Here is a 12,063-nt window from a genome sequence, read left to right on the forward strand (position 1 = left end):
CTCTTCCTACTCTCTATGTTTTGAACCCTTCCTGTGAGACCGGTTTTAGATTCCGATGCTTCACTTCAGGTTTACTGTATCCCACGGACCCTCTTATTGACGACGAAACACAGAAATTGCATCGAAATTAAATATTAAAAGCACAATGCCGACTTAAGTACAAGAGGACTGACTTGTCTTACTGACTATGATTTGAACATTTCCTGTGAGACCAGTTTTAGATTCCCATGCTTCACTATATGTTTACTGTATACCTTGGACCTTCTTATTGACGATGAAACACAGAAATAGCATCGAAATGAAATACAAAAGCCACAATGCCGACTTCAGTACAAGAAGACTGACTCTTCTTACTGTCTATGTTTTGAACCATTCCTGTGACACTAGTTATAGTTTCAAGTGCTTCACTTCAGGTTTACTGTATCCCTTGGACCTTCTTACCGAGGATGAAACACAGAAATTGCATCGGAATTAAATACAAAATGCACAATGCCGACTTAAATACAAGAACACTGACTCTTCCTAATGTCTATGCTTTTAACCATTCGAGTGACACTAGTTATAGATTCCGATGCATCACTTCAGGTTTACTGTATCCCTTGGACCCTCTTATTGACGATGAAACACAGAAATTGCATCGGAATTAAATATTAAAAGCACAATGCCGACTCAAGTACAAGAAGACTGACTCTTCTTACTGACTATGATTTGAACATTTCCTGTGAGACCAGTTTTAGATTCCGATGCTTCACTATATGTTTACTGTATCCCTTGGACCTTCTTATTGACGGTGAAACACAGAAATAGCATCGGAATGAAATACAAAAGGCACAATGCCGACTTCAGTACAAGAAGACTGACTCTTCTTACTGTCTATGTTTTGACCATTCCTGTGACACTAGTTATAGTTTCCGGTGCTCACTTAAGGTTTACTGTATCCCTTGGACCTTCTTACTGAGGATGAAACACATAAATTGCATCGGAATTAAATACAAAATGCACAATGCCGACTTAAGTACAAGAACACTGACTCTTCCTAATGTCTAGGTATTAAACCATTCCAGTGACACTAGTTATAGATTCCGATGCATCACTTCAGGTATACTGTATCCCTTGGACCCGCTTATTGACGATGAAACACAGAAGTTGCATCGGAATTAAACACAAAAGTCACAATGCCCACTTAAGTACAAGAAGACTGACTCTTCTTGGTGTGTATGTTTTGAACCATTCCTGTGACACTAGTTACAGATTCCGATGCTTCACTTCAGGTTTACTGTATCCCTGTGACATTCTTATTGACGACAAAATTCATGTAGTGCATCGGAATTAAATAGAAAAGGAACAATGCCGACTTAAGTACAAGAAGACTGACACTTCCTACTGTCTATGCTTTAAACCATTCCTGTGACACTAGTTACAGATTCCGATGCTTCACTTCAGGTTTACTGTATCCCTCTGACCTTCTTATTTACGATGATACACAGAAATTGCATCGGAATTAAATACAAAAGGCACAAAGCCGACTTATGTAGAAGAAGACTGACTCTTCTTACTGTCTATGTTTTGAAACTTCCCTGTGACACTAGTTATAGATTCCGATGCTTCTCTTTAGATTTACTGTATCCCTTGGACCTTATTATTGACGACGAAACATAGAAATTGCATTGGAATTAAATAGAAAAGGCACAATGCCGACATAAGTACAAGAAGAGTGACTCTTCCTAGTGTGTATGTTTTGAACCATTCCTGTGACACTAGTTATAGATTCCGATGCTTCACTTCAGGTTTACTGTATCCCTCTGACATTCTTATTGACGAAGAAATACAGAAATTGCATCGGAATTAAATAGAAAACACACAATGCCGATTTTAGTACAAGAAGACTGACTCTTCCTACTGTCTATGATTTGAACCATTCCTGTGACACTAGTTATAGATTCCAATGCTTCACTTCTGTTTTACTGTACTCCTCTGACATTCTTATTGACGATGAAACACAGAAATTGCATCGGAATTAAATACTAAAGGCACAATGACGACTTAAGTACAAGAAGACTGACTCTTTTTACTGACTATGTTGTGAACAATTCCTGTGAGACCAGTTTTAGATTCCGATGCTTCACTATATGTTTACTGTATCCCTTGGACCTTCATATTGACGATGAAACACAGAAATTGCATCGGAATAAAATAAAAAAGGCACAATGCCGACCTAAGTACAAGAAGACTGACTCTTCCTACTGTCTATGTTTTAACCATTACTGTGACGCTAGTTATAGACTCCGATGCTTCAGTTCAAGTTTACTGTATCCCTCTGACCTTCTTATTGACGCTGAAACACAGAAATTGCATCGGAATTAAATACAATAGGAACAATGCCGACTCAAATACAAGATGACTGGCTCTACCTACTCTCTATGTTTTGAACCTTTCCTGTGAGACCGGTTTTATATTCCGTTGCTTCACTTCAGGTTTACTGTATCCCTTGGACCTTCTTATTGACGACGAAACACAGAAATTGCCTCGGAATTAAATAGTAAAGGCACATTGGCGACATAAGTACAAGAAGACTGACTCTTCTTAATGACTATGTTTTGAACATTTCCTGTGAGACCAGTTTTTGATTACGAAGCTTCACTATATGTTTACTGTATCCCTTGGACATTCTTATTGACGATGAATCACAGACATTGCATCGGAATTAAATACAAAAGGCACAATTTCGACTTAAGTACAAGAAGACTGACTCTTCTTACTGCCTATGTTTTGAACCATTCCTGTGACACTAGTTATAGATTCCGATGCTTCAATTCAGGTTTACTGTATCCCTTGAACCTTTTTATTGACGATGAAACACAGAAATTTCATCGGAATTAATTACAAAACTCACAATGCCGACTTAAGTACAAGATGACTGACTCTTCCTACCGGCTATGTTCTGAACCATTCCTGTGACACTAGTTATAGATTCCGATGCATCACTTCAGGTTTACTGTGACCTTTGGACCTTCTTATTTACGATGAAACACAGAAATTGCATCGGAATTAAATACAAAAGGCACAATACCGACTTGAGTACATGAAGACTGACTCTTCTTACTGTCTATGTTTTGAACCATTCCTGTGACACTAGTTATAGATTCCGATGCTTCACTTCAGGTTTACTGAATCCCTCTTATCTTCTTATTGACGATGAAACACAGAAATTGCATCGGAATTAAATACAAAAGCCACAATGCCGATTTAAGTACAAGAGGACTGACTCTTCTTACTGTCTATGTTTTAAACCTTTCCTGTGACACCAGTTATAGATTCCGATGCTTCACTTCAGGTTTACCGTATCCCTTGGACCTTGTTATTGACGATGAAACACAGAAATTGCATCGGATTTAAGTAGAAATGGCCCAATGCCGACTTAAGTACAAGAAGACTTACTCTTCTTACTGTCTATGTTTTGAACCTTTCCTGTGACACTAGTTACAGATTCCGATGCTTCACTTCAGGTTTACTGTATCCCTTGGACCCTCTTATTGACGACGAATCACAGAAATTGCATTGGAATTAAATACAAGAGGCACAATGCCGACTCAAGTACAAGAAGACTCGCTCTTCTTACTGCCTGTGTTTTGAACCTTTCCTGTGTCACTAGTTATAGATTCCGATGCTTCAATTCAGGTTTACTGTATCCCATGAACCTTCTTATTGGCGATGAAACACAGAAATTGCATCGGAATTAATTACAAAACTCACAATGCCGACTTAAGTACAAGATGACTGACTCTTCCTACCGGCTATGTTTTGAACCATTCCTGTGACACTAGTTATAGATTCCGATGCTTTACTTCAGGTTTACTGTATCCCTCTGACATTCTTATTGACGATGAAACACAGAAATTGCATCGGATTTAAATACAAAAGGCACAATGACGACTTACGTACAAGAAGACTGACTCTTCTTACTGTCTATGTTTTGAACAATTTCTGTGACACTAGTTATAGATTCCTATGCTTCACTTCAGGTTTACTGTATCCCTTCGACCTTCTTATTGACAACGAAACACAGAAATTGCGTCGGAATTAAATAGAAAAGGCACAATGCCGCCTTAAGAGCAAAAAGCCTGACTCTTCCGACTGTCTATGTTTTGAACCATTAATGTGACACTATTTCTGTATCCCTCTGACCTTCTTGTTGACGATGAAACACAGAAATTGCATCGGAATTAAATATAAAAGGCCCAAAGCCGACTTAAGTACAAGAAGACTGTCTTCTCTTACTGTCTATGTTTCGAACCATTCCTGTGACACTAGTTGTAGATACCGATGCTTCACCTCAGGTTTACTGTAACCCTCTGACCTTCTTATTGACGATGAAACACAGAAATTGCATCGGAATTAAATACAGAAGCCATATGGCCGACTTAAGTACAACAAGATTGACTCTTCTTACTGTCTATGTTTTGAACCATTCCTGCAACACTGGTTATAGATTCCGATGCTTCACTTCGGGCTTACTGTATCCCTCTGACCTTCTTATTGACGATCAAACACAGAAATTGCATCGGAATGAAATAGAAAAGGCACGACTTAAGTACAAGAAGACTGACTCTTCTTACTGTCAGTGATTAAAACCATTCCAGTGACACTAGTTCTAGATTCCTATGATTCACTTCAGAATTACAGCATCCCTTGGACCTTCGTATTGACGACGAAACACAGAAATTGCCTCGGAATTAAATAGAAAAGGCACATTGGCGACATAAGTACAAGAAGACTGACTCTTCTTAATGACTATGTTCTGAACATTTCCTGTGAGACCAGTTTTTGATTACGAAGCTTCACTATATGTTTACTGTATCCCTTGGACATTCTTATTGACGATGAATCACAGACATTGCATCGGAATTAAATACAAAAGGCACAATTCCGACTTAAGTACAAGAAGACTGACTCTTCTTACTGCCTATGTTTTGAACCATTCCTGTGACACTAGTTACAGATTCCGATGCTTCAATTCAGGTTTACTGTATCCCTTGAACCTTCTTATTGACGATGAAACACAGAAATTGCATCGGAATTAATAACAAAACTCACAATGCCGACTTAAGTACAAGATGACTGACTCTTCCTACCGGCTATATTTTGAACCATTCCTGTGACACTAGTTATAGATTCCGATGCATCACTTCAGGTTTACTGTGACCTTTGGACCTTCTTATTTACGGTGAAACACAGAAATTGCATCGGAATTAAATACAAAAGGCACAATACCGACTTGAGTACAAGAAGACTGACTCTTCTTATTGTCCATGTCTTGAACCATTCCTGTGACACTAGTTATAGATTCCGATGCCTCACTTCAGATTTACTGAATCCCTCTGATCCTCTTATTGACGATGAAACACAGAAATTGCATCGGAAATAAATACAAAAGCCACAATGCCGATTTAAGTACAAGGGGACTGACTCTTCTTACTGTCTATGTTTTGAACCTTTCCTGTGACACCAGTTATAGATTCCGATGCTTCACTTCAGGTTTACTGTATCCCTTGGACCTTCTTATTGACGATGAAACACAGAAATTGCATCGGAATTAAGTAGAAAAGGCCCAATGCCGACTTAAGTACAAGAAGACTAACTCTTCTTACTGTCTATGTTTTGAACCTTTCCTGTGACACTAGTTATAGATTCCGATGCTTCACTTCAGGTTTACTGTATCCCTTGGACCCTCTTATTGACGACGAATCACAGAAATTGCATTGGAATTAAATACAAGAGGCACAATGCCGACTCAAGTACAAGAAGACTCGCTCTTCTTACTGCCTGTGTTTTGAACCTTTCCTGTGACACTAGATTTAGATTCCGATGCTTCAATTCAGGTTTACTGTATCCCTTGAACCTTCTTATTGACGATGAAACACAGAAATTGCATCGGAATTCATTACAAAACTCACAATGCCGACTTAAGTACAAGATGACTGAGTCTTCCTACCGGCTATGGTTTGAACCATTCCCGCGACACTAGTTGTAGATGCCGATGATTCACCTCAGGTTTACTGTAACCCTCTGACCTTCTTATTGACGATGAAACACAGAAATTGCATCGGAATTAAATACAGAAGCCATAATGCCGACTTAAGTACATCAAGACCGACTCTTCTTACTGTCTATGTTTTGAACCATCCTGAGACACTGGTTATAGATTCCGATGCTTCACTTCGGGTTTACTGTATCCCTCTGACCTTCTTATTGACGATCAAACACAGAAATTGCATCGGAATTAAATACATAGGCACAATGCCGACTCAAGTACAAGAAGACTGGCTCTTCTTACTGTCTATGTTTTGAACCATTCCTGTGACACTAGTTATAGATTTCGATGCTCCACTTCAGGTTTACTGTATCCCTCTGACCTTCTTATTGACGATGAAACACAGCAATTGCATCGGAATTAAATACAAAAGGTACAATGCCGACTTAAGTACAAGAAGACTGACTCTTCATACTATCTATGGTTTGAACTATTCCTGTGACACTAGTTATAGATTCCGATGCTTCACTTCAGGTTTACTGTATCCCTCTGACATTCTTATTGACGATGAAACACAGAAATTGCATCGGAATTAAATACAAAACACACATTGCCGAATCAAGTACAAGAAGACTGGCTCTTCCTACTGTCTATGTTTTGAACCATTCCTGTGACACTAGTTATAGATTCCTATGCTTCACTTCAGGTTTACTGTATCCCTTCGACCTTCCTATTGACAACGAAACACAGAAATTGCATCGGAATTAAATAGAAAAGGCACAATGCCGCCATAAGTACAAGAAGCCTGACTCTTCCGACTGTCTATGTTTTGAACCATTAATGTGACACTATTTCTGTATCCCTCTGACCTTCTTGTTGACGATGAAACACAGAAATTGCATCGGAATTAAATATAAAAGGCCCAATGCCGACTTAAGTACAAGAAGACTGTCTTCTCTTACTGTCTATGTTTCGAACCATTCCTGTGACACTAGTTGTAGATTCCGATGCTTCACCTCAGGTTTACTGTAACCCTCTGACCTTCTTATTGACGATGATACACAGAAATTGCATCGGTATTAAATACAGAAGCCATAATGCCGACTTAAGTACAACAAGACTGACTCTTCTTACTGTCTATGTTTTGAACCATTCCTGTGACACTGGTTATAGATTCCGATGCTTCACTTCGGGCTTACTGTATCCCTCTGACCTTCTTATTGCCGATCAAACACAGAAATTGCATCGGAATGAAATAGAAAAGGCACGACTTAAGTACAAGGAGACTGACTCTTCTTAATGTCAATGATTTGAACCATTCCAGTGACACTAGTTCTAGATTCCTATGATTCACTTCAGGTTTACTGCATCCCTTGGACCTACGTATTGACGACGAAACACAGAAATTGCCTGGGAATTAAATAGAAAAGGCACATTGGCGACATAAGTACAAGAAGACTGACTCTTCTTAATTACTATGTTTTGAACATTTCCTGTGAGACCAGTTTTTGATTACGAAGCTTCACTATATGTTTACTGTATCCTTTGGACATTCTTATTGACGATGAATCACAGACATTGCATCGGAATTAAATACAAAAGGCACATTTCCGACTTAAGTACAAGAAGACTGACTCTTCTTACTGCCTATGTTTTGAACCATTCCTGTGACACTACTTATAGATTCGGATGCATCACTTCAGGTTTACTGTGACCTTTGGACCTTCTTATTTACGATGAAACACAGAAATTGCATCGGAATTAAATACAAAAGGCACAATACCAACTTGAGTATAAGAAGACTGACTCTTCTTACTGTCTATGTTTTGAACCATTCCTGTGACACTAGTTATAGATTCCGATGCTTCACTTCAGGTTTACTGAATCCCTCTGATCTTCTTATTGACGATGAAACACAGAAATTGCATCGGAATTAAATACAAAAGGCACAATGCCGATTTAAGTACAAGAGGACTGACTCTTCTTACTGTCTATGTTTTCAACCTTTCCTATGACACTAGTTATAGATTACGATGCTTCACTTCAGGTTTACTGTATCCCTTGGACCTTCTTATTGACGATGAAACACAGAAATTGCATCGGAATTAAGTAGAAAAAGCCCAATGCCGACTTAAGTACAAGAAGACTAACTCTTCTTACTGTCTATGTTTTGAACCTTTCCTGTGACACTAGTTATAGATTCCGATGCTTCAATTCAGGTTTACTGTATCCCTTGAACCTTCTTATCGACGATGAAACACAGAAATTGCATCGGAATTCATTACAAAACTCACAATGCCGACTTAAGTACAAGATGACTGAGTCTTCCTACCGGCTATGGTTTGAACCATTCCTGCGACACTAGTTGTAGATGCCGATGATTCACCTCAGGTTTACTGTAACCCTCTGACCTTCATATTGACGATGAAACACAGAAATTGCATCGGAATTAAATACAGAAGCCATAATGCCGACTTAAGTGCAACAAGACTGACTCTTCTTACTGTCTATGTTTTGAACCATCCTGAGACACTGGTTATAGATTCCGATGCTTCACTTCGGGTTTACTGTATCCCTCTGACCTTCTTATTGACGATCAAACACAGAAATTGCATCGGAATTAAATACATAGGCACAATGCCGACTCAAGTACAAGAAGACTGGCTCTTCTTACTGTCTATGTTTTGAACCATTCCTATGACACTAGTTATAGATTTCGATGCTCCACTTCAGGTTTACTGTATCCCTCTGACCTTCTTATTGTCGATGAAACACAGCAATTGCATCGGAATTAAATACAAAAGGTACAATGCCGACTTAAGTACAAGATGACTGACTCTTCATACTATCTATGGTTTGAACTATTCCTGTGACACTAGTTATAGATTCCGATGCTTCACTTCAGGTTTACTGTATCCCTCTGACATTCTTATTGACGATGAAACACAGAAATTGCATCGGAATTAAATACAAAAGGCACATTGCCGAATCAAGTACAAGAAGACTGGCTCTTCCTACTGTCTATGTTTTGAACCATTCCTGTGACACTAGTTATAGACTCCGATGCTTTACTTCAGGTTTACTGTATCCCATGGACTTTCTTTTTGACGTCGAAACACAGAAATTGCATCGGAATTAAATAGAAAAGGCACAATGTCGACTTAAGTACAAGAAAACTGACTCTTCTTACTGTCTATGTTTGAACCATTCCTGTGACACTAGTTATAGATTCCGATGCTTCACTTCAGGTTTCCTGTATCCCTTGGACCTTCTTATTGACGATAATGCACAGCAATTGGATCAGAATTAAATACAAAAGGCACAATGCTGACTTAAGTACAAGAAGACTGACTCTTCCTACTGACAATGATTTCAACATTTCCAGTGAGACCAGTTTTAGATTCTGATGCTTCACTAAATGATTAATGTATCCCTTGGACCTTCTTATTGACGATGAAACACAGAAATTGCTTCGGAATTAAATAGAAAAGGCACAATGCGGACTTAAGTACAAGAAAACTGACTCTTCTTACTGTCTATGTTTTGAACTATTCCTGTGACACTAGTTATAGATTCCGGTTTACTGTATCCCTCTGACATTCTTATTGACGATGAAACACAGAAATTGCGTTGGAATTAAATACAAAAGGCACATTGCCGAATCAAGTACAAGAAGACTGGCTCTTCCTACTGTCTATGTTTTGAACCATTCCTGTGACACTAGTTATAGATTCCGATGCTTCACTTCAGGTTTACTGTATCCCTCTGACCGTCTTATTGACGATGAAGCACAGAAATTGCATCGTAATTAAATACATAGGCACAATGCTGTCTCAAGTACAAGAAGACTGGCTCATCTTACTGTCTATGTTTTGAACTATTCCTGTGACATTAGCTATCGATTCCGATGCTTCACTTCAGGTTTACTGTATCGCTCTGACCTTCTTATTGATGATGAAACACAGAAATTGCATCAGAATTAAATAGAGAAGGCACTATGCCAACTTAAGTACAAGAAGACTGACTCTTCATACTGTCTATGTTTGAACCATTCCTGTGACACTAGTTATAGATTCCGATGCTTCACTTCATGTTTACTGTATCCCTCTGACCTTGCTATTGACGATGAAACACAGAAATTGCATCGGAATTATATACAAATGGCACATTGGAAGCTTAAGTACAAGAAGACTGGCTCTTCTTACTGACTATGTTTTGAACAATTCCTGTGAGACCAGTTTTAGACTCCGATGCTTCACTATATAATTACTGTATCCCTTGGACCTTCTTATTGACGATAAAACACAGAAGTTGCATCGGAATTAAATAGAAAACGCACAACGCGGACTTAAGTACAAGAAAACTGACACTCCTTACTGTCTATGTTTTCAACCATTCCTGTGACACTAGTTATAGATTCCGATGCTTCACTTCAGGTATCCTGTATCTCTCTGACCTTCTTGTTGACGATGAAACACAGAAATTGAATCGGAATTAAATACAAAAGGCACAATGCCGACTCATGTACAAGAAGACCTGCTCTTCTAACTGTCTATGCTCTGAAACTCTCCTGTGAGACCGGTTTTAGATTACGATGCTACGCTTCAGGTTTACTGTATCCCTTGGATCTTCGTATTGACGACGAAACAGAGGTTCCATCGGAATTAAATCGAAAAGGCACAATGCCGACTTAAGTACAAGAATACTGACTCTTCTTACTGTCTTTGTTTTGAACCATTCCTGTGACACTAGTTATGGATTTCGATGCTTCACGTCAGATTTACTGTATCCCTCTGACCTTCTTATTGACGATGAAACATAGAAATTGCATCGGAATTAATTACAAAAGGCATAATGCCGACTTAAGTACATGAAATCTGACTCTTCTTAATGTCTGTGTTTTGAACCATTCCTGTGACACTAGTTATAGATACCGATGCTTCACTTCAGCTTTACTGTATCGCTGTGACCTTCTTATTGACGATGAAACACAGAAATTGCAACGGAATTAAATACAAAAGGCACAATGCCGAATTAAGTACAAGAAAACTGACTCTTCTTACTGTCTATGTTTTGAACCATTCCTGTGACACTAGTTATAGTTTCCGATGCTTCACTTCAGGTTTACTGTATCCCTCTGACCTTCTTATTGACGATGAAACACAGAAATTGCATCGGAATTACATACAAAGGCACAATGCCGACTCAAGTACAAGAAGACTGACTCTTCCTACTGTCTATGTTTTGAACCATTCCTGTGACAGTAGTAATAGATTCCGATGCTTCACGTCAGGTTTACTGTTACCCTCTGACCTTCTTATTGACGATGAAACATAGAAATCGCATCGGAATTGAATAGAAAAGGCACAATTCCGACTCATGTACAAGAAGACTGGCTCTTCTTACTGACTATGTCATGAACCATTCCTGTGACACTAGTTATAGATTCTGATGCTGCACTTCAGGTTAACTGTATCCCCCTGACCTTCTTATTGACGACGAGACACAGAAATTGCATCGGAATTAAATAGAAAATGCACAATGAAGACTTAAGTACAAGAAAACTGACCTTTCTTGCTGTCTATGTTTTGAACCATTCCCGTGACACTAGTTATAGATTCCGATGTTTCACTTCAGGTTTACTGTATCCCTCTGACCTTCTTATTGACGATGAAACACAGAAATTGCATTGGAATTAAATACAAAAGGCACAATGCCGAATTAAGTACAAGAAAACTGACTCTTCTTACTGCGTATGTTTTGAACCATTCCTGTGACATTAGTTATACATTCCGATGCCTCACTTCAGGTTTACTGTATCCCTTGGACCTTCTTATTGACGATGAAACACAGGAATTGCATCGGAATTAAATACAAAAGGCACAATGCCGACTTAAGTACAAGAAGACTGACTCTTCTTACTGTCTATGTTTTGAACCATTCCTGTGACACTAGTTATAGATTCCGATGCTTCGCTTCAGGTTTACTGTATTCCTTGGAACTTCTTATTGACGATGAGACACAGATATTGC

The sequence above is a fragment of the Schistocerca americana genome, chromosome 3 (genome assembly GCF_021461395.2).
Source record: "Schistocerca americana isolate TAMUIC-IGC-003095 chromosome 3, iqSchAmer2.1, whole genome shotgun sequence".
NCBI classification, from domain to species: Eukaryota; Metazoa; Arthropoda; class Insecta; order Orthoptera; family Acrididae; genus Schistocerca; species Schistocerca americana.